The following is a 26,786-nucleotide window of genomic DNA, read 5'->3' as shown; positions in this document are numbered from 1 at the left end:
GGGATGTTATTTTAAGGTAATTCTGATGTGTAGATGTTCATCATGACTAGTCATTCTGCTAGCAGAGATGAACTGTCCTTTAGGGATGTTCTTTTAAGGTAATTCTGATGTGTAGATGTTCATCATGACTAGTCATTCTGCTAGCACAGACTAACTGTCCTTTAGGGATGTTCTTTTAAGATAATTCTGATGTTGTGTAGATGTTCATCATGACTAGTCATTCTGCTAGCACAGATGAACTGTCCTTCAGGGATGTTCTTTTAAGGTAATTCTGATGTTGTGTAGATGTTCATCATGACTCGTCATTCTGCTAGCACAGATGAACTGTCCTTTAGGGATGTTCTTTTAAGGTAATTCTGATGTTGTGTAGATGTTCATCATGACTAGTCATTCTGCTAGCACAGACTAACTGTCCTTTAGGGATGTTCTTTTAAGGTAATTCTGATGTTGTGTAGATGTTCATCATGACTAGTCATTCTGCTAGCACAGACGAACTGTCCTTTAGGGATGTTCTTTTAAGGTAATTCTGATGTGTAGATGTTCATCATGACTAGTCATTCTGCTAGCACAGACGAACTGTCCTTTAGGGATGTTCTTTTAAGGTAATTCTGATGTGTAGATGTTCATCATGACTAGTCATTCTGCTAGCACAGACGAACTGTCCTTTAGGGATGTTCTTTTAATGTAATTCTGATGTGTAGATGTTCATCATGACTAGTCATTCTGCTAGCACAGACGAACTGTCCTTTAGGGATGTTCTTTTAATGTAATTCTGATGTTGTGTAGATGTTCATCATTAGTCATTCTGCTAACACAGACGAACTGTCCTTTAGGGATGTTCTTTTAATGTAATTCTGATGTTGTGTAGATGTTCATCATGACTAGTCATTCTGCTAGCACAGATGAGCTGTCCTTTAGGGATGGTCTTTTAATGTAATTCTGTTGTGTAGATGTTCATCATGACTAGTCATTCTGCTAGCACAGACGAACTGTCCTTTAGGGATGTTCTTTTAAGGTAATTCTGATGTTGTGTAGATGTTCATCATGACTAGTCATTCTGCTAGCACAGATGAACTGTCCTTTAGGGATGGTCTTTTAATGTAATTCTGTTGTGTAGATGTTCATCATGACTAGTCATTCTGCTAGCACAGACGAACTGTCCTTTAGGGATGTTCTTTTAATGTAATTCTGATGTTGTGTAGATGTTCATCATTAGTCATTCTGCTAACACACACGAACTGTCCTTTAGGGATGTTCTTTTAATGTAATTCTGATGTTGTGTAGATGTTCATCATTAGTCATTCTGCTAACACACACGAACTGTCCTTTAGGGATGTTCTTTTAATGTAATTCTGATGTTGTGTAGATGTTCATCATGACTAGTCATTCTGCTAGCACAGATGAACTGTCCTTTAGGGATGGTCTTTTAATGTAATTCTGTTGTGTAGATGTTCATCATGACTAGTCATTCTGCTAGCACAGATGAACTGTCCTTTAGGGATGTTCTTTTAAGGTAATTCTGATGTTGTGTAGATGTTCATCATGACTAGTCATTCTGCTAGCACAGATGAACTGTCCTTTAGGGATGGTCTTTTAATGTAATTCTGTTGTGTAGATGTTCATCATGACTAGTCATTCTGCTAGCACAGACGAACTGTCCTTTAGGGATGTTCTTTTAAGGTAATTCTGATGTTGTGTAGATGTTCATCATGACTAGTCATTCTGCTAGCACAGACTAACTGTCCTTTAGGGATGTTCTTTTAAGGTAATTCTGATGTTGTGTAGATGTTCATCATGACTAGTCATTCTGCTAGCACAGACGAACTGTCCTTTAGGGATGTTCTTTTAAGGTAATTCTGATGTGTAGATGTTCATCATGACTAGTCATTCTGCTAGCACAGACGAAATGTCCTTTAGGGATGTTCTTTTAAGGTAATTCTGATGTGTAGATGTTCATCATGACTAGTCATTCTGCTAGCACAGACGAACTGTCCTTTAGGGATGTTCTTTTAAGGTAATTCTGATGTTGTGTAGATGTTCATCATGACTACTCATTCTGCTAGCACAGACGAACTGTCCTTTAGGGATGTTCTTTTAATGTAATTCTGATGTTGTGTAGATGTTCATCATGACTACTCATTCTGCTAGCACAGATGAACTGTCCTTTAGGGATGTTCTTTTAAGGTAATTCTGATGTGTAGATGTTCATCATGACTAGTCATTCTGCTAGCACAGACGAACTGTCCTTTAGGGATGTTCTTTTAATGTAATTCTGATGTTGTGTAGATGTTCATCATTAGTCATTCTGCTAACACACACGAACTGTCCTTTAGGGATGTTCTTTTAAGGAAATTTTGATGTGTAGATGTTCATCATGACTAGTCATTCTGCTAGCACAGATGAACTGTCCTTTAGAGATGTTCTTTTAATGTAATTCTGATGATGTGTAGATGTTCATCATGACTAGTCATTCTGCTAGCACAGATGAACTGTCCTTTAGGGATGTTCTTTTAATGTAATTCTGTTGTGTAGATGTTCATCATGACTAGTCATTCTGCTAGCACAGATGAACTGTCCTTTAGGGATGTTCTTTTAAGGTAATTCTGATGTTGTGTAGATGTTCATTATGACTAGTCATTCTGCTAGCACAGATGAACTGTCCTTCAGGGATGTTCTTTTAAGGTAATTCTGATGTTGTGTAGATGTTCATCATGACTCGTCATTCTGCTAGCACAGATGAACTGTCCTTTAGGGATGTTCTTTTAAGGTAATTCTGATGTTGTGTAGATGTTCATCATGACTAGTCATTCTGCTAGCACAGATGAACTGTCCTTTAGGGATGTTCTTTTAAGGTAATTCTGATGTTGTGTAGATGTTCATCATGACTAGTCATTCTGCTAGCACAGATGAACTGTCCTTCAGGGATGTTCTTTTAAGGTAATTCTGATGTTGTGTAGATGTTCTTCATGACTACTCATTCTGCTAGCACAGATGAACTGTCCTTTAGGGATGTTCTTTTAAGGTAATTCTGATGTTGTGTAGATGTTCATCATGACTAGTCATTCTGCTAGCACAGACGAACTGTCCTTTAGGGATGTTCTTTTAAGGTAATTCTGATGTGTAGATGTTCATCATGACTAGTCATTCTGCTAGCACAGATGAACTGTCCTTTAGGGATGTTCTTTTAATTAATTCTGTTGTGTAGATGTTCATCATGACTCGTCATTCTGCTAGCACAGATGAACTGTCCTTTAGGGATGTTCTTTTAAGGTAATTCTGATGTGTAGATGTTCATCATGACTAGTCATTCTGCTAGCACAGATGAACTGTCCTTTAGGGATGTTCTTTTAAGGTAATTCTGATGTGTAGATGTTCATCATGACTAGTCATTCTGCTAGCACAGACAAACTGTCCTTTAGGGGTGTTCTTTTAAGGTAATTCTGATGTGTAGAAGTTCATCATTACTAGTCGTTCTGCTAGCACAGACGAACTGTCCTTTAGGGATGTTCTTTTAAGGTAATTCTGATGTTGTGTAGATGTTCATCATGACTAGTCATTCTGCTAGCACAGACGAACTATCCTTTAGGGATGTTCTTTTAAGGTAATTCTGATGTTGTGTAGATGTTCATCATGACTACTCATTCTGCTAGCACAGATGAACTGTCCTTTAGGGATGTTCTTTTAATGTAATTCTGATGTTGTGTAGATGTTCATCATGACTAGTCATTCTGCTAGCACAGACGAACTGTCCTTTAGGGATGTTCTTTTAATGTAATTCTGATGTTGTGTCGATGTTCATCATTGCTCTTTCTGCTAGCACAGATGAACTGTCCTTTAGGGATGTTCTTTTAAGGTAATTCTGATGTGTAGATGTTCATCATTAGTCATTCTGCTAACACACACGAACTGTCCTTTAGGGATGTTCTTTTAAGGTAATTCTGATGTTGTGTAGATGGTCATCATGACTAGTCATTCTGCTAGCACAGATGAACCGTCTTTTAGGGATGTTCTTTTAATGTAATTCTGATGTGTAGATGTTCATCTTGACTAGTCATTCTGCTAGCACAGATGAACTGTCCTTTAGGGATGTTCTTTTAATGTAATTCTGTTGTGTAGATGTTCATCATGACTCATCATTCTGCTAGCACAGATGAACTGTCCTTTAGGGATGTTCTTTTAAGGTAATTCTGATGTGTAGATGTTCATCATGACTAGTCATTCTGCTAGCACAGATGAACTGTCCTTTAGGGATGTTCTTTTAAGGTAATTCTGATGTGTAGATGTTCATCATGACTAGTCATTCTGCTAGCACAGACGAACTGTCCTTTAGGGATGTTCTTTTAAGGTAATTCTGATGTGTAGATGTTCATCATGACTAGTCATTCTGCTAGCACAGACGAACTGTCCTTTAGGGATGTTCTTTTAAGGTAATTCTGATGTGTAGATGTTCATCATTAGTCATTCTGCTAACACACACGAACTGTCCTTTAGGGATGTTCTTTTAAGGTAATTCTGATGTGTAGATGTTCATCATGACTAGTCCTTCTGCTAGCACAGAGGAACTGTCCTTTAGGGATGTTCTTTTAATGTAATTATGATGATGTGTAGATGTTCATCATGACCAGTCATTCTGCTAGCATAGATGAACTGTCCTTTAGGGATGTTCTTTTATTGTAATTCTGTTGTGTAGATGTTCATCATGACTCATCATTCTGCTAGCACAGATGAACTGTCCTTTAGGGATGTTATTTTAAGGTAATTCTGATGTGTAGATGTTCATCATGACTAGTCATTCTGCTAGCAGAGATGAACTGTCCTTTAGGGATGTTCTTTTAAGGTAATTCTGATGTGTAGATGTTCATCATGACTAGTCATTCTGCTAGCACAGACTAACTGTCCTTTAGGGATGTTCTTTTAAGATAATTCTGATGTTGTGTAGATGTTCATCATGACTAGTCATTCTGCTAGCACAGATGAACTGTCCTTCAGGGATGTTCTTTTAAGGTAATTCTGATGTGTAGATGTTCATCATGACTCGTCATTCTGCTAGCACAGATGAACTGTCATTTAGGGATGTTCTTTTAAGGTAATTCTGATGTTGTGTAGATGTTCATCATGACTAGTCATTCTGCTAGCACAGATGAACTGTCCTTATAGGGATGTTCTTTTAAGGTAATTCTGATGTTGTGTAAATGTTCATCATGACTAGTCATTCTGCTAGCACAGATGAACTGTCCTTTAGGGATGTTCTTTTAAGGTAATTCTGATGTTGTGTAGATGTTAATCATGATTAGTCATTCTGCTAGCACAGATGAACTGTCCTTTAGGGATGTTCTTTTAAGGTAATTCTGATGTGTAGATGTTCATCATGACCAGTCATTCTGCTAGCATAGATGAACTGTCCTTTAGGGATGTTCTTTTAAGGTAATTCTGATGTTGTGTAGATGTTCATCATGACTAGTCCTTCTGCTAGCACAGATGAACTGTCCTTTAGGGATGTTCTTTTAATGTAATAATGATGATGTGTAGATGTTCATCATGACCAGTCATTCTGCTAGCATAGATGAACTGTCCTTTAAGGGATGTTCTTTTAAGGTAATTCTGATGTTGTGTAGATGTTCATCATTACTAGTCATTCTGCTAGCACAGATGAACTGTCCTTTAAGGGTGTTCTTTTAAGGTAATTCTGATATTGTGTAGATGTTCATCATGACTACTCATTCTGCTAGCACAGACGAACTGTCCTTTAGGGATGTTCTTTTAAGGTAATTCTGATGTTGTGTAGATGTTCATCATGACTAGTCATTCTGCTAGCACAGATGAACTGTCCTTTAGGGATGTTCTTTTAATGTAATTCTGATGTTGTGTAGATGTTCATCATGACTAGTCATTCTGCTAGCACAGACGAACTGTCATTTAGGGATGTTCTTTTAATGTAATTCTGATGTTGTGTAGATGTTCATCATGACTAGTTATTCTGCTAGCACAGACGAACTGTCCTTTAGGGATGTTCTTTTTATGTAATTCTGATGTTCTGTAGATGTTCATCATGACTAGTCATTCTGCTAGCACAGACGAACTGTCCTTTAGGGATGTTCTTTTAATGTAATTCTGATGTTGTGTAGATGTTCATCATTACTCATTCTGCTAGCACAGATGAACTGTCCTTTAGGGATGTTCTTTTAAGGTAATTCTGATGTTGTGTAGATGTTCATTATGACTAGTCATTCTGCTAGCACAGATGAACTGTCCTTCAGGGATGTTCTTTTAAGGTAATTCTGATGTTGTGTAGATGTTCATCATGACTCGTCATTCTGCTAGCACAGATGAACTGTCCTTTAGGGATGTTCTTTTAAGGTAATTCTGATGTTGTGTAGATGTTCATCATGACTAGTCATTCTGCTAGCACAGATGAACTGTCCTTTAGGGATGTTCTTTTAAGGTAATTCTGATGTTGTGTAGATGTTCATCATGACTAGTCATTCTGCTAGCACAGATGAACTGTCCTTCAGGGATGTTCTTTTAAGGTAATTCTGATGTTGTGTGGATGTTCATCATGACTCGTCATTCTGCTAGCACAGATGAACTGTCCTTTAGGGATGTTCTTTTAAGGTAATTCTGATGTTGTGTAGATGTTCATCATGACTAGTCATTCTGCTAGCACAGATGAACTGTCCTTTAGGGATGTTCTTTTAAGGTAATTCTGATGTTGTGTAAATGTTCATCATGACTAGTCATTCTGCTAGCACAGATGAACTGTCCTTTAGGGATGTTCTTTTAAGGTAATTCTGATGTTGTGTAGATGTTAATCATGATTAGTCATTCTGCTAGCACAGATGAACTGTCCTTTAGGGATGTTCTTTTAAGGTAATTCTGATGTGTAGATGTTCATCATGACCAGTCATTCTGCTAGCATAGATGAACTGTCCTTTAGGGATGTTCTTTTAAGGTAATTCTGATGTTGTGTAGATGTTCATCATGACTAGTCATTCTGCTAGCACAGATGAACTGGCCTTTAGGGATGTTCTTTTAATGTAATGCTGATGTTGTGTAGATGTTCATCATGACTAGTCATTCTGCTAGCACAGATGAACTGTCCTTTAGGGATGTTCTTTCAATGTAATTCTGATGTTGTGTAGATGTTCATCATGACTAGTCATTCTGCTAGCACAGATGAACCGTCTTTTAGGGATGTTCTTTTAATGTAATTCTGATGTGTAGATGTTCATCATGACTAGTCATTCTGCTAGCACAGATGAACTGTCCTTTAGGGATGTTCTTTTAATGTAATTCTGATGTGTAGATGTTCATCATGACTAGTCATTCTGCTAGCACAGATGAACTGTCCTTTAGGGATGTTCTTTTTAATGTTCGGATGTTGACTGGAAAAATGCAAATATCCATTCATAAAAGTAATTTTTCTATGAATGCTACTACTAAACATGTTGAACTGATCCCACTCCAGATGAGCATCCAAAAAATTAATGGATGTACCTACATCTCCCATTACAAATTTAAGGAAGGGCGAACTAGAATTAATTGTTCTTACTAAAGCATGTACTGCATCAGTGTCCCCTTGAATCACAAAGACCAAGTCGTCAATGAACCGTTTGTAAAATACCACCTGAAAGTGGTTAAACAAAAGGTTTTAAAAATTCCTGCTCCCACCACCCCATCACAATATTTGCGTAGGAAGGGGCCACCGCTGACCCCATAGGTATGCCTTGAATTTGTTTGTAGTAACAATTGTTGAACAAAAAATGATTATTCAAAATTATGTCCAAGTTAAAATAAAATTTTATAATATTATTGTCACAACTAGTAAACTTGTTTAGATACATTCTAATATATTCAACCCCCATCTCATGGGGAATGCATGTATATAAAGATGTGACATCTAACATAAAAATCATATATTTGTGAGGGTCAAAACTCATATGCTCTTTGAACAATCTAAAATTGTCCAAGAAATCCCAAGAATCCTTAAAGGATTCCATTTCATGAACATGAGGTTGTAAAAAAGAATCCACCAACAAAGAAATACCCTCTGTAACATAGTCGGGTGCACAGGTAATAGGGCTAAAAGGAGGGTCTAATAAATCTTTGTGTCTTCGGAATACCAAATAACACACCCAAATTTCGAATTCTCAATACTACAAAAATTGTACATAGCCTGACTCAGATCGCTAGCCAACAAACTATCATACAAAAAGTCAGATATATATTTATAACATTTGAGAATTTCAAAATAATTAACTTTCTTATACTCACACTCATTGGCAAGCATATTTTCCATTTTGGCTATGTAATCTGTTTGATCCATAATTACAAGCATGCCCCCTTTGTCTCTTTTCATAATGCGTATAAATTTGTTGTCACACAATTCCTTCATAGCAATTCTGAGTTCTTCACTTAAATTGTCATTTAAACACTGTTTGTTGCCCCCCAAAGTGCTTTTAAGCTCACGTTCACAAACAGATTCAAATACCTTCAAAGTATAATTTAACAGAGGATTAAAACTAGAAGGTTTAACCAAAAACTGTTCAACACATGTAACATCCTTCATTAAATAACACAAATTTAATTTTCTAGTAAACTGTTTCGACTCCAAAATAACATTAATGATGTTAGTTTTTGCACTAGGTATAAAATTAAACCCTAGTCTCAACAAATTAATATGGTGAGAATTCAAGTTAAAACAAGACAAATGAATAATGTCTTTCACAGAGGCATTATACCTTTTTCGTTGTCCGTGGATGAATCAGAAGTCATGAGAATCATCTGACCCTTACGAGAGGGAATGGGCTTGGGTCTTAACTGCCTCTTTTCTTTCTTGAAAACTAAAGTTTTCGATTTAACACCCAATTCCTTCTTGTTTTCGTTGTTACTAAGAGAGCATGGGCAGTCATTTCTTCCAAAGAAGGGGCGGGTTCAGTGGTGGACCCACTGAAGTCGCTGTTAAGTTCCCCCATCTTGCTTCTATTAGGAAGAGACGTTGACGGTGTTACTTCACTCATGACGTCTACTAAGGAGGCAGAATTAGTGGAAATATGCTGTTTAAGGTAGACTGGCTTGAAAGACTGAACATTTTTCTTATCTGACAACAACGTATTGTTCTTACTGGGAAGAAACATATTATATGCAATGTCCATTTCAAATGCTGACGCATCGCAATCTAATTTATCATTTTTTCTCTATCAGCATCCTTTCATGCTGTTCTAATTCTTCTAATACAAGGGGGAAGCCAAGACAGTGCTCAAACTTTTAGGAACCATGGCCTCGACTATAACTCTAGTTCCACTAGCCAGACTACATATGAGAATCCTTCAATGGCTACTCTTTTGCCAGTGGTCTCTTCAACAACTGCCTCTGTCTCATCCTATTTTGATAACTGAATCTTGCAAAAAGAACCTTCGTTGGTGGATTCAGCCCGATCAACTCTAAATATAGGAACACCTGTCATTCCTCGCCAACCCGTTGCTGCTGTGACCACGGATGCCTCCCAGATTGGGGGGGGGCATTATCTAGGCAGGACTGTCCAAGGCACATGGCAAGATCATGAGGCTCACTTGCATATCAGTTTCCTAGAGAACAGCTGTGCTACTAGCGTTGTAAGCACTTCACCACTTACTTCCTCTAGGGATGATAGAAATCCAGTCAGACAATATATCAGTGGTATGGTATATAAACAACCAAGGAGGAACCAGATCCTACCCCCTATGTCGAGAGGCTCTTAGTGTTTGGCAGTGGACAATATCTTCCCAACGCTTTCTCGTTGCAAAGTTGCAGTGCATATCCCGGGGACAACCAGTGTGATAGTCGACAAGTTCAGCAGGGCAATCTTAATGCCTCACGAGTGGTCTCTGAATCAGAAAGTCGTGGAACCGATATTCCACAAATGGGGACAGCCTTGTTGCGATCTGTTTGCCAGTCCAATCAGTGCCAAATGCCGCAGCTACTTCTCCCTTATCTCCCCAGGGGAGACACCAAGAGATGCAGTTGTTCACAATTGGCCCCTGGGACTTCTTTATGCATTCTCTCCCTTTCCGCTGATATTGAAAGTGATCCAGAAAGCAAAGACCTTGAGAAGCAGAATGATTCTTATCACTCCTTACTGGCCTCGTCAGGTTTGGTTCCCCTTTCTCGGGCCTCACCTTCTGGATGATCCATGGACTCTGGACCCAGTACCAGACCTTCTGACACACGTCGGGCACCTTCCACCCCTACCTCCACACCCTCAACTTGATAGTGTGGCTGCTCCACTTCCATCCCTAGTCAGGCTTCATGATTTCTCACCTGTAGTTACTCATATCTTTCCATCTTCCCACAAACCTTCTACGAGAAAATTATACGCTAGCAAATGGAAAATATTTTCTGTCTTGGCAAAAGGAAAAAACATAGCTCCTTACACAGCCTCCATTCCCTTGGTGTTAGAATTCCTAATTGAACTCTTTCATCAGGGATCACATGCTGCTGTAGTCGAAGTTCATTTGGCAGCGATCTCCAATTTTCATTTGGGACAACATGAACCTAATCTTATGGCTCACAGATTGTGTAAATCTTTCCTCAAAGGCACTACCTTGCTGAGACCTCCCTTTCAGGAACCTGCATCTCCTTGGGATCTAAATTTCGTTCTGTCCAAACTTACTTCCCTGCCTTTTGATGCCGCACATACTTGTGAATTGAAGTTCCTTTCATGGAAGCCCATTTTTCTAGCAGCTGTTTCATCCACCAGAAGAGTGTCAGAGTTACAAGCACGGTCATTCAAACCTCCTTACTTGATCTTTCATAGAGACAGTGTTTCCCTTCATACAAATCCGACCTTCATCCCCAAGGTTTGCTCTCAATCTATTTTGAATCAAACTATCAAACTGACAGTCTTTTTTTCCTAATAATTCAAACCGTGCAGAATACAAGTTTCATCAACTTGATGTTCACAGACAGTTAAGGTTCTACCTACATTAGAACCAAGGGGCTTAGAAGATCAGACCAGTTGTTTGTATCTTTTTCTGAGACAAGAAAAGGTATGCCAGTCTCTAAGATAACATTATCACATTGGATTTCGTTTTACTCTTCCAGTGGCAAGGAACTCCCGTTTAAAATTAAGGCTCATTCTGCCAGATCCGTATCCACATCTGCTGCTTTTCAGCCGGAGTCCCAATTGACGGTGTATGTGCAGCAGCAACTTGGGCTACCCCTCATACCTTTATTACTCATTACAAATTGGATTTGGCCTCAAGGGGTAGAGCCTCCTTCTGTTTCACGGTTCGTAGGAGTATCTTCCCATGAGCCACCTGCGAAAATGTTGCTAGGGACACTGTCCCCATATGTAAGAATGAAGGCGAGATACTCACCGTAACGATCTATGTTTGTAGTCCAACTCTCCCTTCATTCGTACAAACCCACCCACCTACTCCCGTCCATGTATCCTTGGAGGATCTGGAGACAAGATAGTATTTATCTTCTTTAGGGTGGAGACCTTTCATCTTTGTCGTTCTTGTGGAAATACCTTCTATCACTTTTTTAGACAGCAGCAAACAAGATCTGGGGATTCTTACTAGTGCACTATGGGATTACCTACTTGCCACAAGCCAACTGAGAGACTTCAAGCTTTGTAATCGGCCGAGTCGGAGCCGAGGATCGGCTCCGAACCCATATGTAAGAATAAAGGGCGAGATGGACTACAAACATGGAACGTTATGGTGAGTACATAACTTTTTTTTTACATTGTAAGGAGCAAACATGAGTTAATGGGTATTCTGAGATAAATAAAAAGGGTACATTTAAATGTGGTCGGCACATTTACATTTATTTGTGAAGATGACATTTATTCATTCCATAACTCGTAGAGCATATAAGCTTAAGGCATGTGGTTATTGTGAAACACAAAATCTTTTGTACTTAGCTCGATATAAATATGTGGGGAAGACTAATCGGAAGTTTAAAGAACATTTTGGAAATTATCTGTCAGAAATTAAAAGTGGGGTTGACAAATGGTTTATACAAACAAAAAGGAAAAGGGTTTTAATCATGTTTTTAAGTTTTCTATATTAAAGGTTTTAACTGATACAGTACTTGATGGCAGTATTAAAGAAACAGAAATGGAATAGTTTTACTGGATACTTTGCCTAGGGGCACATATAGCACTGGGTTGGAATGGAAGCGTTTTCTTTAAAATCCATGCTTGGAGAGTTTCAGAAACGAGTGTAATTAAGATGATCATGTGACTATGACAATATTAAATGGTTGTGAATTTATTCAGTGTGCCTGAAGAAGCCTGACTGGGAGAACGTTTTTGAACTAGCTTTTACTTAAATTTTTGTTTGTTTGTTGATAAACATGTATGCAGTGAGCGGTTTGTGGTTCCAGTGACTTTTTGTTGTTTTGCCTTCTTTTAAAGTTGAGTTCACTGGGTTTGCTTGAATTTACTGGCTGTTTGGTGTGCAAAATATTATAACCAGAAGCTGTTTCATTCCTTTTTTGCAAATCCCACCAACCAAATATAAAAGGCTCCCCAATGTTCCACCTAGTCAGCAGGAGTTAGCAGCCTTAGAAATTCAAAAGCTGATAGGAAAGAGAGTCATCCAAGAAGTCCCACCAGACCAGGAAACCTACTCAATGTTCTTTTTAGTTCCAAGGTAGAAGGGGGGAACCTGAGACGCATTCTGGACCTCAGCAATCTCAATCAGTTTGTAAAGAACTTCCAAGTCCCTAATGGTCACAGTTCAGTCCATTCTGACGTTTATAAGAAAAGATGATTGGATCTGCTCTATCGATCTCCGGGACACACACTCACATCAGAAAGAGGTCATTTTTCCCCTCTACTCATCACTCATTAGACCCATTAATAGAGTGCAATGCCCCTTTTGGTATGTACCTCACAAGACATCTACAACAACTGGAAAGGCCGCAGAAATACCTCAGAGGATTACCGGCCTTAAACAGATGCCCTCTAGCTTTACTCCGCATATCCCCTACTCAGAAGCGATCTCTGCCTAACATACAAAGCTATGTCAAACCCAGAGCTGTTGGACATGCTCCACTTAAAGAAACCCCAATCCCTCCGAGCTACACGCTCTAGGGACCTAAACCTTGTCACCACAATAAACAAAACATGCTGGAGGGATAGATTCCTGTCCCAGAGACTTTCCCATACTCTGGAACAAACTACCTGTCTGTATCAAACAAAGCTCATCATTAGCACGTTTCAAGAAAAATCTTGATGATTGGATGGGAAATAGGAAATTCACCCCGGGGATCACCTCTGTTGCCCTGCTCTACAGGGGCACAGGAAAATAATTTTCTTGAGTGGCAAAAGCCAGGGTACCTTTTTGGCTAGGCTTATATAGGCTCTAGGGCCAATAGCCTAGTACCTACCTATGAATGAACAGATATTTACAAAGATATCTGTGCTTTAAGATTGGGGGGAGGTTGGGCAGTCACTATCAGTTTAAAGCCCTACCCTTTGGTCTCACCACAGCCCCCAGGGTGTTCACCAAATGTATGGCAGTGGTAGCATTTCACATGAGGCTGCTCAGATTCTTTATCTAGATGACTGGCTCCTCACTGCCCTAACCAGGCATCTCTTTGAAAAAGCCAGGAACTACTTGCTCCAACTGTGTCTGTCTTTAGGCATCACAGTCAGTTGTGCCAAATCTCATCTACATGTCCAGCTCTTTGAGTTTATAGGCACTCACCTGGACACCACTGGTTAGCATTTTTTCCATCAAGCAGAGTACAGTCTGTAGGATTGCAGATGAGACAGATTCTTTCGTACCAGTAAGACTGGTCTTCCAAGCTTTAGGGTCAATGGCAGCTGCTATGACTTTGATCCTGATGACTCTGTTTTATATGCATATTCTTCAATGGACTCTCTGTTCAGTGGTCGATTCTTCAACATCCTTTATCCTCGCCGATAAAACTCAATCGGGTTTGCAAAAATTGCCTTTTTTGGTGGGTCCAATCCGACAAAGTTGGTCAAGAATGCCCCTTTGTGTTTCCACCCCCAGTACCACAGTGACTACAGATGCCTCCCAGTTGGGGTGGGGGGCATTTCTTGGAATGGACAGTCAAAGGTATGTAGCCCCTAGAGCAGTCCAGTTTGACTATCAGTGTTGTGGAGATGAGGGTGGTGGTCCTAGTGTTGCAGGCCTTTCAGGACTCCCTCCCTCTGGGAGTGATTGCTGTCCAGACATACAACATGTCATTGGTTTGGTACATCAAACAGGTGGGAACCAGATTCTGTCCTCTTTGTTGAGAAGCAGTGAGTGTGTGTAAGTGGGTGATTTCCTCCAACTGTTTTTTTGGCAACACACATTTTGGGGAAATCCAGTGTGCTAGCAGATGAACTCTACTTGTCCATTTTGATTCCTCATATGTGGTCTGTCATTTGGTTAGTGGTGGAGAGGATTTTCCATCACTTGGGTCAACCTTGGTGCAGTCTATTTGCCTCTCCCCACAAGTACAACAAGTTCTTTGCCCAGACCCCCCACGAGGGAGTCACTGAAAGATTCTGTAGTTCACGTTTGGCTCTCCAGTCTCCTTTACACTTGTCCCCTCCCATACCTCTAATCTCCGGATTTCTACAGAAAGTACTTTGGTTGAAGAGCAAGGTTATAATCATTGCTCCTTTTGGCTTTGGCAAGTAGAGTTCCACATTCTTTGGTGTCATCTTCTATGTCCACCTTAGATACTGGACTACAGTGCAGATCTGATCTCTTCCCTCAGGGATGGTGCACCTGGGCATTAGAGGCCTCAAATTAACCACATGACTTCTCCACTTCCTCTACTGGTTAGACAGCACAGTTTTTCCTTAGTCTGCCAGATGTTGCTTTCATCCCATAAGTGTTCCACCAGGAAGATTACAAGAGCAGATGAGAAAGGTTTTCCTAAGCGGCCTATCAAGGAGAATTGGATCCTTCTATTGCACCTATTCTGCAATCCTGATTTTCTAGCATAGTTTTTTTTTTTTCAAGTAGGAGCTGGGATTTCCACCATCAAAGTTTGGTTAGCAGCCATCTCAAATTATCATACTGGAGACTGTGCTTCTCTAGCTTCATCCAGACTACGCAAAGCTTTCCTTAAAGGCACTTTTTTGCTTAGGCCTCCAGTTAAAGACCCTACTCCACCCTGGACTCTAATGCTGTTATTGCAGGATTTAACTCCGACTCCCTTCAAGCCATCGGTCAAGTCTGATCTTGACTTTCTTTCTTGGAAAACGGCCTTTCTAGTGGAAGTTACCTCAGCAAGGTGAGTGTCTAAATTTCTAGCATTGTCTTCGAAATCCCCTTATTTAAGTTACTATAAATATAGGGTTACACTATGAACTAATCCTTCCTTTCTGCCCAAAGTAACCCTGGAGACAAACATCAACCAGGTCATCAGCTTACCTGTTTTTTTTTTCCCAACTTCTGTAACAAAAGTGAATACATGCTTCATCTTTTCGATGTACATACAATTCCATTTTTATTTCCATGGGGCAAAAGATCTCAGAAAAACAGACCAGTTGTTTATTTCCTTTGCCTCCAATAGCTTGGGAAAACCAGTTTCTAAAGTTAACTTAGCAAAGTGGCTAATAGATTGCATATTTGTTTACAGTCAACGAGGCATTTCCTTGCCAAGACCCCCTAAAGCTCACTGCACTAGATTCATGGCTACTTTTGCATTTTATTCCAGTGTGTCCATTGATATTTGTGCTGCAGCCACTTGGTCCAAAGCTCATACCTTTATTGCTCATTACAAATTCGATTTGATCTGCAAAAATGAGGCCACTTTTCATTCTCCTGTACTCTGGAAAAACTTCCATAAGGGCCACCCAGGGTTCACATAGCTGGGGGCTGTGTTCCATCAGTTGAGAAATGAATGAAAATGACACATCATCAGATAAAAAGTTATGTACTCACCATAAAGTTACATCTTTGTTGTCCATTGTCATGCTTCCTCAACTTCCTGCCCTCCTTTCCCCTGTCTTTTCCTCTGGGAGTGACCTGATAGTGAATACGGAACCCACGGTTCCATGTTTGAGACCCTATCTTTCCTAGTCAGTTTCCTTCCATATTGGCTATGGTTAGTCTTTCTTCATTTGGGGCAGCAAACTTGATCTGAGATTTTACAGGGTTCTGGGACATTGTAGGTAAAGGGAGGAGTTTGAGAGTCTGAGCAGAAAGTTCGTGAATGCAGCCAAGTGCGATCAGAGACCCATCAGTTGAGGAAGAATGAAAGTGGACAACACAGATGCCTAGTTATGGTGAGTACATAACTTTTTTTTCTCAAAATGCTGCAGAAAATCTGAGCAGGTCCAGGATAGTCCCCCTCAAATGGAGGATGCATCTAAGGTCCTTCCAAGAATTGGTCCATCTGGGGAAAAACTCAAGTAGATTTGTTTGCCTCCCAACACAGCTGACCGTTAAAAGAAATTCTACTTCAGGACCCATTGTACACATGCCTGAAAGATATCTTTCATTCCCATGGTTGGGAATGTTCCTGTATGCCTTTCCACCCTTTATTCTGATAACAAGGATTCTTGTAAAGGTGCAGGAAGGACTCTAGCTGTATTGTGATCCTCTTTTCCATGCATCAGTGATTCTCGTTTTTGAAACTGGCCAAGGGGAGTTGCCTCAAGTTTGCTCTCAAAAGGCTGGAGGAGTTTGATACATTTCATTCCTCAACTCTTTCAGTTTGACTGCCTGAATTAAAAAAAAAAATGTACCTTTTAGATATTTTTTTTTCCTGAGGAAGTGCAGCAGGTAGTAAGGAGGCAAAAAAAGCACTGCTAAACAAATGATACCTGGGTAAGGTGAAACCATTTTCTAGTTGGTATCATGAGAAGAACCCAGGACCCTTTCAAGGCTTAGACTTCTCGATTCTGTGGTATGAGAATGATTTATCCTCTGGCCTGTCTTATTCTATCAGTATTCTCCTTTAGGCCACCTCTGTCTTCTCTTAGATTCCTCCTTTGTATCGTACCTCAAGTGAAACAGTTTTTGAAATGGATTTCACATGTGTCTTCACAGATAAGGCATGTGGCTCCTCAATTTTATATTGGAAAAAAAGTACTCTGTTTTTTGAACCTGCACATATGGCTACTTAAACTGATTTGAAAACAGTGTTGCTCATTGCTGTGACTTATGCAAGATGATTATTATTTATAAGCTGTTATGGTAAATCATCCTTTCCTTTATACCCATCTCAGTGAAAGATAATTGATGTTCTTCGTGTTTCACTGTTGTAGTCATCACATTTGGGTTATCTGCTTGCAGTAGCCCTCAGTCGGCCTGATTAACAAAGTCTTTGGTCCTGCGTCGGTTGCTGTCTCTTCTTCCGTGACGTCAGGTCGTCAGGGGTATAAAACATGCAGCCGACGTCATTACATCAGTCTTTCTTGCCGTGCGGTGCCTGAAGCAGAAGCAGTTCGCAAGTACCGGTCAGCCAACTCCTGAATTTTTCGTTTTCGAGTTTCAGAACCAAAGTCTTCAACTAAAAGCTAAGTACCCCATTGGGGAAACTTTTTTTTGCTCTAAACCGATGTCATTAAAAGTAAATAATTGCATTTCTTGTGGAAAGCAAATACCGCATAAAGATTTTCATTTGTACTGTATTCCTTGTCTAGGCCCCTGACCATGACGTACCTCGCTGTCTGTTTTGTGTCTTATTTAAACCATGAGCTATCTGTCTTTAGTATATTTGCTCTTCTAAATATTTTGGTGCTCGGTTCAATTATCCTGATATGTCTTCAGTAAGCCATCCGACTACCGACATAACACAAAGATAAAGACAGATACAGGCCGCCTAAGTCCAAAGCTGCCAACGACGCTTCTCCTAAGACAGTCGTCAGTTCGCCGGTACTCAGTGAGGCGCTTTCACAGTCCCTGATACCCACTACTACAGATTCGCAGGCTTCTATTGAGACCCATTCGGGGTCCGGTATGCCGGGAGATGTTTCAGCTGTGGAGCCTGTGGATGTCTCTACCTTGGATGGGTCTGGAGCAGCTGTGCACGCACCGGCTTCTGAGGGTGTATTCAGGCCTACTGACTTGCATATTAAACTGACGCCATATTCTTCTTCAAGGCCTAAAACTCGAACCATGCCTAGAAAACTGACGCCCAGACTGCATGGTCAGGCCTCTATGCCTAAAAAACAAATTATAAGAATGGCTGAAGACCTTATTTTATTCAGGGGAAGCCAACCTTCTTCCTCTAAGAGACCTAGGACTGAGTTTGCTTATGATTCTTCTGATCAGGATTCTGAAATTTGTTTCCTCTGATGACCAGGATTTACCCTTATCTACCTATGAGGATTCTGATGCTGAGGACTCTATTCCCTGTGCTTCCCCCCCAGAGGATTTCTCTTTTGGTGAAACCTTGCATACTCTGTGAGCATTTTCGTTGGGAAAGTCAGGATTTCTCTGATTCTAAAAAGAGGCTTAGGGATTTCTTACTCCTGCCCCAGCACAGGCCTTTAGCTATACCTCCTGTACTGGACATTGTTGATGCCTTTTCAGAATCTAGCTTGGCCCCTGACTCTCTACCTCCTGCTGCCAGAAAACCTGATAGATATTACAGGGTTCGTGACTCTCACAAGTTCCTTTTCAAAAATCCTACTGCAGATCCTGAAACCATTTTACAGGGACCCAAGGGCATTAAAGCTACTACTGCCAAAAATCCTACCCCCCCTGATAGAGACTCCAGGGCGCTGGATAGATGGGGTAAGAAGGTATACACTTCTGCAACTTTGGCCATTAGGACCTTAAACTGCCAGTTTCATGTGTTAAAGTATCAGCAGCATATTATTGGATTGCTTAAACAGAAAATGATGATGATTCCTGATTGTGCTGAAAATAAGTATTTACAGGATTTAATGCATTCTGCTAAACAAATTGGAAAACATACTTTGCAATGTGGTTTTGATTCACTGGAGGCATCTTGCAGGACTGCTGTAACTGGGTCTGTGCTTAGAAGGCATGCTTGGCTTAAGGAGGCGTCCTTGCCAGATCATGTTGAAGCGAAATTACTGGATACTGCCGTAAATCAGGACCGCCTGTTTGGCAACAAGGCAGAAGTTCTTAAAAAGATGGAGGAAAAAGCTAAAGCTATGCAAACTGTTAAATATTTTTTTACAAGTACAACCTTCAAGATTTAGTAGGCATTGACTTTCTAGGAATTGGTCCTTTCCTGCCTCTTCCAGACCTTCTCAGTCCAAACCCAGGTCCAGCAGAGCACCCAGGTTTCAGTCCCAGGGGACGCACACGACTAAGCAGTGGGGGGCCTCCACTTCCAAATCTGGGAGTAATAAAACTCACCCCTATGGTAAACTGTCTCAGTGACTTCTTTTTAAAACTTCCAAGCACTTCTCAACTGACTGCCCCTTTGGGGGGAAGACTGCACTTCATGCAAAGAACTTAGAACTCATTACCCAGGACAAATGGGTTTTAAATATAGTGTCCCAAGGATACAGATTTCACTTCCATACGTTACCAACTCCAAGCGGTTGGCCGGATCTACCTCCAAATCAGTGGGCAGAGGCCCAAAAGCAAGTACTCTGTCTCTTAAGCATAGGGTCTATTCAATCGGTACCAGAAGAGGAAAAGGGACAAGGTTTCTACTTGAGACTTTTCCTGGTACCCAGAAAAGACAATTCGTGGTGCCCAGTCCTGGACCTGTCTACTCTAAACACCTTTGATGAATCCAAAATTCAAGATGCTGACTCTTCACCAGTTGCTTCCTATGCTAGGCAAAGATGCCTGGTTGGCAACACTAGATTTAAAGGATGGTATACCTGCACATCCCAGTCAGGGAATCTTGCAGAAGATACCTATGCTTCAAAGCAGGCTACACGCACTGTCAGTTCTCTGCACTGCACTTTGGCTCATCTACTGCGCCCAGGGTATTCACAAAGTGCCTAGCTCCAGTCATTGCATTTTGCAGGCAAAGAAATATTCAGATATACCCATACCTGGACAGTTGTCTAATTCAGGCAGAAAGCCAGGACATACCTTTGAATCATCTGGCTTTTGTACAAAGGGTGCTAACTTGTCTGGGGTTCACCATAAACGAGAAGAAATCACACCTGGTACCCTGTCAACAAATTATATTCCTTGGAGCAAGCTTGAATACAACTTCCCAGATGGCTTTCCTCATGTCAGAGAAACAAATTCATTTGACAACCTACTTCAAACAAGTGGCCACAAAACCCTGCTATCTGCAAGGCAAGTACTACAAGTCTTGGGGTTCATGACATCCTGCATTCTTCTAATTCCATATGCAAGACTGCATATGAGGAAACTACAATGGTATCTAAAAAGCCTATGGTGTCAACATTCTCAGGATCTAGAAGCAATAGTCATACCTTGCCTATGCCTAGAGTTCCTTTGGGCAGAGGCCTGCCACCAAAACACGGGACTACCATTCACACTACCCCCTACCGCTCAAACCCTAACAGACCCATCAAGACTATGCATGGGGGGGCACACCTGACAGGGAAGTGCATTCAGGGCAAATGGAACCCAAGTCAAATGCACCTGCACATCAATCAAAAAGAAATGTTAGCTGTACAGAATGCTCTGACAGCCTTCGAGGACCACATATTTCCAGGACAATTATTGGTAAAGACTAACAATGCCACTGTTGTGGTACATAAGCAGGGGGGTACACATTCTTACCCCCTCTGCAGACTAGCCTTGGCATTGTGGAACACAGCCTTGAGCTACCAAGTGCGTCTACAAGCTCAATTCCTGCCAGGGAAACTAAATACACTGGCAGACGGACTAAGCAGAAACCTCATGGACCCACACAAGTGGAAACTGAAACCAAGGATTTTCAACATGTTGACAAGCAAATGGGGGGAGCCCAGATGTAGACTTGTTTGCCTCCCCCCAGAACTATCAATTGGAAAAATTTTGCACAAGGACTCCCCACAGACCAGCTTGAAAAGTGTATGCTCTGTCCTTCAGCTGGAAAAACCTATCACTTTATGCCTTTCCTCCTCTACCTCTGCTCTCCAAAATACTACTAAAGATCAAACAAGACCAAGGACGATTTTGATTGCACCAGACTGGCCACGCCAACACTGGTACCCCCTCTTGCGCAGTGTGTCACTGTTGGCCCCATGGCACCTGCCTCAGACTCCTACCCTGCTGTCTCAGCAGGAGAACCAGATTCTGCACCCTCAGCTTCAAACACTGAACCTAGCAGCCGGGCTAATTACCCAATCTCTCCTTTACCATCCCTCAGTAAACCAGTGATGGATATCATTTTAGAGGCAAGGAGAACTAGTACTAGAAAATCTTATGCTGAAAAATGGAAAAGATTCTGTGCCTAGAACCAGTCTCTAGGGATGAGCACAGCAGTGCCTAATTTACCTCAGAGTTTACAATGCTTAACTGAGATGCTTCACAAGGGCCTGTCTTTTTCCTCAATAAAAAATCACGCCTCAGCCATTTCAGCTCACTATAACACAGAACCTCCCCTCTTCTTTCATCCACTGCTCAAGCAGTTCCTCAGAGGGGCCAAAAATTTAAGACCACCCAGGTGAGCTCCTACTCCAACCTGGGACCTTAACTTTGTATTGGAGAAGCTCACCCTTCCTTCTTTCGAGCCAGCTGCTACTGCAGATTTAAAATTCCTTTCTTGGAAAAGAGCTTTCCTTTTAGCAATCACTTCAGCAAGAAGGGTATCTGAATTACAGGCCCTTATGGCAGTGGAGCCTTTCATCATCATTCATGCGGACAGGGTGTCCCTCAGGACCAATCCCTCTTTCATGCCAAAGGTGGTATCCAGTGTGGCCCTTAATCAGTCCATTCATTTGCCAACCTTCTTTCCTAATCCACAGGACAAAGGGGAACGGATACTGCACTCCTTAGATGTGCACAGACAGCTTAGATTCTTCTTGGACAGGACTAAACCTCAAAGGACATCTGAACAACTGCTGGTGGCATTTGCTGCAGGGACAGAGAGGGGAAGGCTATTTCAAAGCAAACCATTTCCAAATGGATAGGCCAATGCATTCATTTCAGCTATAAGCACCATGGAAAACCTATCCCACAGAGGATCAGACCCCACTCAACCAGGGCAGCATCTACCTCTGTAGCCTTTCTCAGAGGTGTACCTGCAGGGACATCCTAGAAGCTGCTACCTGGAGTTCTGTACATACTTTCACCAAGCATTCCCATTTGCCAATTTTTCTCCAAATCCTGAGCTGGCTTTGCCACTGCAGTCTTGCAGGGCCTTATAGCTGGTCCTAATGCTATCTAAATTCCTCCTCCCATCCTTAGCTTTGGGTGTCTACCCAAATGTGGCAACTGCAACAGTGAAACACGAACATATATAGTACAGTTGTGTAGACTTACCATAAATGTAGATGTTCGAGTGTATTCACTGTTGCAGTCCTGGTTACCCTCCCTCCAGCCCCCTGACTTCTTTTGGCTATACCTCTTCTCTCCTTTACTATGCTTAAAAGCTTTTTGGCGTATTTGCTTTTTTGTTGGAGGTGTAAGCTTGTATATTTATAGATTTAATTGCTTCCCGTTAGGGGGGCACCTGACATCTGGGGCAAGAAAAACTGATGCAATGACGTCGGCTGCATGTTTTATACCCCTGACGTCATGGAAGAAGGGACAGCAACCAACGCAGGACCCAAGACCTTGTTAATCAGGCCGACTGAGGGCTACTGCAAGCAGATAACCCAAATGTGATGACTGCAACAGTGAATACACTCAAACATCTACATTTATGGTAAGTGTACACAACTGTACTTTCTCTGTATTATTCTCTGCTTATGACCCTGTAGAAAGTTGGTCAATATATGCAATTTGTCTTTATCTGAATTATAGGAATTAGATTACCCCGGGGGGGGTATTCCATTTTTCTATTTGCAGGAGATTTCTGAAATAGGGTGTTTGTCTGGGTCCAGCTGTCTAGGCTTCCTAAATTCCTCCATTATCCTGACTAAATCTTTCACGTAAGCATGGGAGGGAAGATGAGGCCAAATCAAGCAGATTGCTGGCTTCTTAGGTTTTGACTTGGGCCTGCTCTTGCATGCATCAGCAGCTAGGATAGGCACAGGCCATTAGCTGAAAGCCACAGTCAGAATCTAGTCTCCAAGGATCTGTTTGCAGTCAGCAATGAGGGGAATACTGCTCTCTTTAGTAGTCAAGATCTGAGCTTCAGGGGCCACCGACTGTCATGTGACTCTAGACTCATCTGACATAAGGGCCAACTCAGCCTGCACAGTCGTCAATAGTCCAGTGACATGGCAGCATTTAGAGGGCCTTGACAGAGCCCTCAGCAGCGTGCTCAGCCTGCACAGACATTGATGGTGCCAGCAACATGGCAGCCTTTAAAGGGCCTTAACAGAGCCCTCAGCAGCATGCTCAGCCTGCACAGACATCTATGGTGCCAGTGACATGGCAGCCTTTAAAGGGCCTTGACAGAGCCCTCAGCAGCATGCTCAGCCTGCACAAACGTCAGTGGTGTCCGTGACATAGCCTTTAAAGGGCCTTGACTTAAGCCCTCAGCAGCATGCTCAGCCTGCACAGACATCGATGGTGCCAGTGACACGGCAACCTTTAAAGGGCCTTGACAGATCCCTCAGCAGCATGCACAGACGTCAGTGGTGCCAGTGACATGGCAGCCTTTAAAGGGCCTTGACCAGAGCCCTCAGCAGCGTGCTCAGCCAGCACAGCCATCAGTGGTGCCAGTGACATGGCAGCCTTTAAAGGGCTTTGACAGATCCCTCAGCAGCATGCTCAGCCTGCACAGATGTGAGCGGTGTCAGCAACATGGCAGCCTTTAAAGGGCCTTGACAGAGCCCTCAGCAACATGCTCAGCCTGCACAGACGTCATTGGTGCCAGTGACATGGCAGCCTTTAAAGGGCCTTGACAGATTCCTCAGCAGCATGCTCAGCCTGCACAGACGCCGATGGTGCCAGTGACATGGCAGCCTTTAATGGGCCTTGACGGAGCCCTCAGCAGCATGCTCAGCCTGCACAGACATCTATGGTGCCAGTGACATGGCAGCCTTTAAAGGGCCTTGACAGAGCCCTCAGCAGCATGCTCAGCCTGCACAGACGTCAGTGGTGCCAGTGACATGGCAGCCTTTAAAGGGCCTTGACAGAGCCCTCAGCAGCATGCTTAGCCTGCACAGATGTCAGTGGCGCCAGTGACATGGCAGCCTTTAAAGGGCCTTCACAGAGCCCTTAGCAGCATGCTCAGCCTGCACAGACGTCAGTGGTGCCAGTGACATGGCAGCCTTTAAAGGGCCTTGACAGAGCCCTCAGTATCATGCTCAGCCTGCACAGATGTCAGTGGTGCCAGTGACATGGCAACCTTACAGACGTCTATGGTGCCAGTGACATGGCAGCCTTTAAAGGGTCTTGACAGAGCCCTCAGCAGCATGCTCGGCCTCCATAGACGTCAGTGGTGCCCGTGACACGGCAGCCTTTAAAGGGCCTTGACAAATCCCTCAGCAAGATGCTCAGCCTGCACAGACGTCAGTGGTGTTCGTGACATGGCAGCCTTTAAAGGGCCTTGACAGATCCCTCAGCAGCATGCTCAGCCTGCACAGATGTCATTGGTGTTCGTGACATGGCAGCCTTTAAAGGGCCTTGACAGATCCCTCAGCAGCATGCTCAGCCTGCACAGATGTCATTGGTGTTCGTGACATGGCAGCCTTTAAAGGGCCTTGACAGAGCTCCCTCTGTAGCATGCTCAACCAGCACAGCCATCAGTGGTGCCAGTGACATGGCAGCCTTTAAAGGGCCTTGACAAGAACCCTCAGCATTATGCTCAGTTATCTGAGGGGTTGTGGAGGTGCTGTTTCTCCTTTGACAATCTTAGGCCTGAGCTGTCAGAGACGCATACTGTCATTTGGCTGTCTTAACTACCTTCTCTTTTGGATACTTCTCCTTTCACTTGGATAAGGCTTCTCTTTTCACTTGGATGGGAGATCTACTGAGGATCTAGTGGACACAATAGTGTGTGAAGGCTACTGATTTCCTTTTTATAAAATCATTTGCAGAGCCGCTACAATAGTCGTAGAGTTAAAATAGCACTAGGACAGTTGGGCATGTGCTCTGCGCCAATGGAAGTCCTTGTGGAGGATTTGCTTTCCAGACTCAAGAGAAGCATTGGATTTAATTGAAAACTCAGACTTGGAGGAAACCACAGGGGAAGTAGAAGCTCTGCAACAGAGTACTTTGCTTTTGTTGCTCTCTCTAACTTCATACTGACTGATGTACTTATGACGTTGGGTGCTTTGTATTCTGATGGCAAGAAAGACCTGAGCAATGATCACCCTTCACACCCTGACTTCCTGACGCTAAATTTGAAGGTAATCCGATAAGCCTTGGGGGCAGGATTATGTTCCTGGTATTTGGGTAGTGATGAGCTTCCAAGCAGGGAATCACAAAGGTCATTACATCACCTACAAACATAGTTGAACAGTAGGTACACTACTGTACTTCAACCTGGCCGGTGGATAGTGAGGATGAATCCTTAAATGCAAGTTGTTGTGATCTTTGGAGGGGGTGTAGCAAACCAGGAGGCTTTTTGGATGAAGACTCCATTTTGCCAAGTGGCAGAGTGAAGTGAAGGTGGTGGGTGGGGTGTGTGTAGATAAGAATGAGCAGTATATTATTTGCCTGCATCGATGATGTCTGTCCTCAGGTTGGTGGTGTCTCTGACAACTCAGATGGTTTATTATTTGCCTGCATCGATGATGTCTGTCCTCAGGTTGGTGGTGTCCCTGACAACTCAGATGGTTTATGGGAGAGGGGCCATGTAACAGGCTGCTTCTGCAAAGGAGGGCTCCTCATGTGTTGATTTGGGTTGCAGGTCAGCAAAGTGAACCCGGGGAACAATTGGAAAGCTCAAGAAGATGTCTGCAGGCACAAGGAGCAAAAAACGTGTAGAAACAAAATTCCTGTTAAACTGTCCCACCCGTTAAGTGAATGAACTGCCCCCCCGTTAAGTGAATGAACTGCCCCCCCCCGTTAAGTGAATGAACTGCCCCCCCCCCGTTAAGTGAATGAACTGCCCCCTCGTTAAGTGAATGAACTGCCCCCGTTAAGTGAATGAACTGCCCCTGTTAAGTGAATGAACTGCCCCGTTAAGTGAACGCGAACTGCCCCGTTAAGTGAGCGAACTCCCCTGTTAAGTGAGCGAACTCCCCGTTAAGTGAACGCGAACTGCCCCCGTTAAGTGAACGAAATGCCCCCGTTAAGTGAACGCGAACTGCCCCCGTTAAGTGAACACGAACTGCCCCCATTAAGTGAACGCGAACTGCCCCCCCCCCCATTAAGTGAACGCAACATGTGCTACTTGGAGACCCAGCAGCTCATACTGGTGTCCACAGTTGGTGGCTCAAAGTAGAAGTATGACCTCAGTGGCAGTTAAACTTTGAAACAAGTTCACAAGTGCATTGAAGGTGTTACAAAACGCTCTGCAGTTTGTTTGCATTTGACTACTTCCCTCTGTCTGTGTTAAGAATTGTCTGGATTCCTGTGTTTAGCATGTGCTGTACCCTGGGGGTTGTGTGGATTCCTGTATTTCACTCAGTAGCGCATGCTGTACCCTGGTGCCCCAACACTTTGCAGCACGTCCTCCTGTGGTGTCATTAAGCTTGTGTTGCAAAAGGTGGCCACAGCTTGACTAAAGGCAGTAATAGTATAAGTGGTAATAGTATCGGTTGGGTAATCTCATTCCAGGAATTAATGTACTGCATTTTGTGGAACTTGGTTCTTTGCTACAAGTGTGAACTTTTCAAAACCAGATGCTCTACACCTCCCTACAAA

At 42.4% G+C, this 26,786-nt stretch overlaps 1 protein-coding gene across 6 annotated transcripts in view; it reads left to right on the top strand.

Annotated features, from left to right (window-relative positions):
- LOC122814063 (serine/arginine repetitive matrix protein 2-like) overlaps positions 1–26,786 on the top strand; it is a 1,651,944-nt gene that overhangs the window by 1,350,457 nt on the left and 274,701 nt on the right. The window lies entirely within an intron of this gene.

Source organism: Protopterus annectens, chromosome 10.part0 (genome assembly GCF_019279795.1).
Source record: "Protopterus annectens isolate FY-2018-M chromosome 10.part0, PAN1.0, whole genome shotgun sequence".
NCBI lineage: Eukaryota > Metazoa > Chordata > Ceratodontiformes > Protopteridae > Protopterus > Protopterus annectens.
This window is presented reverse-complemented; position numbering and strand designations above follow the sequence as displayed.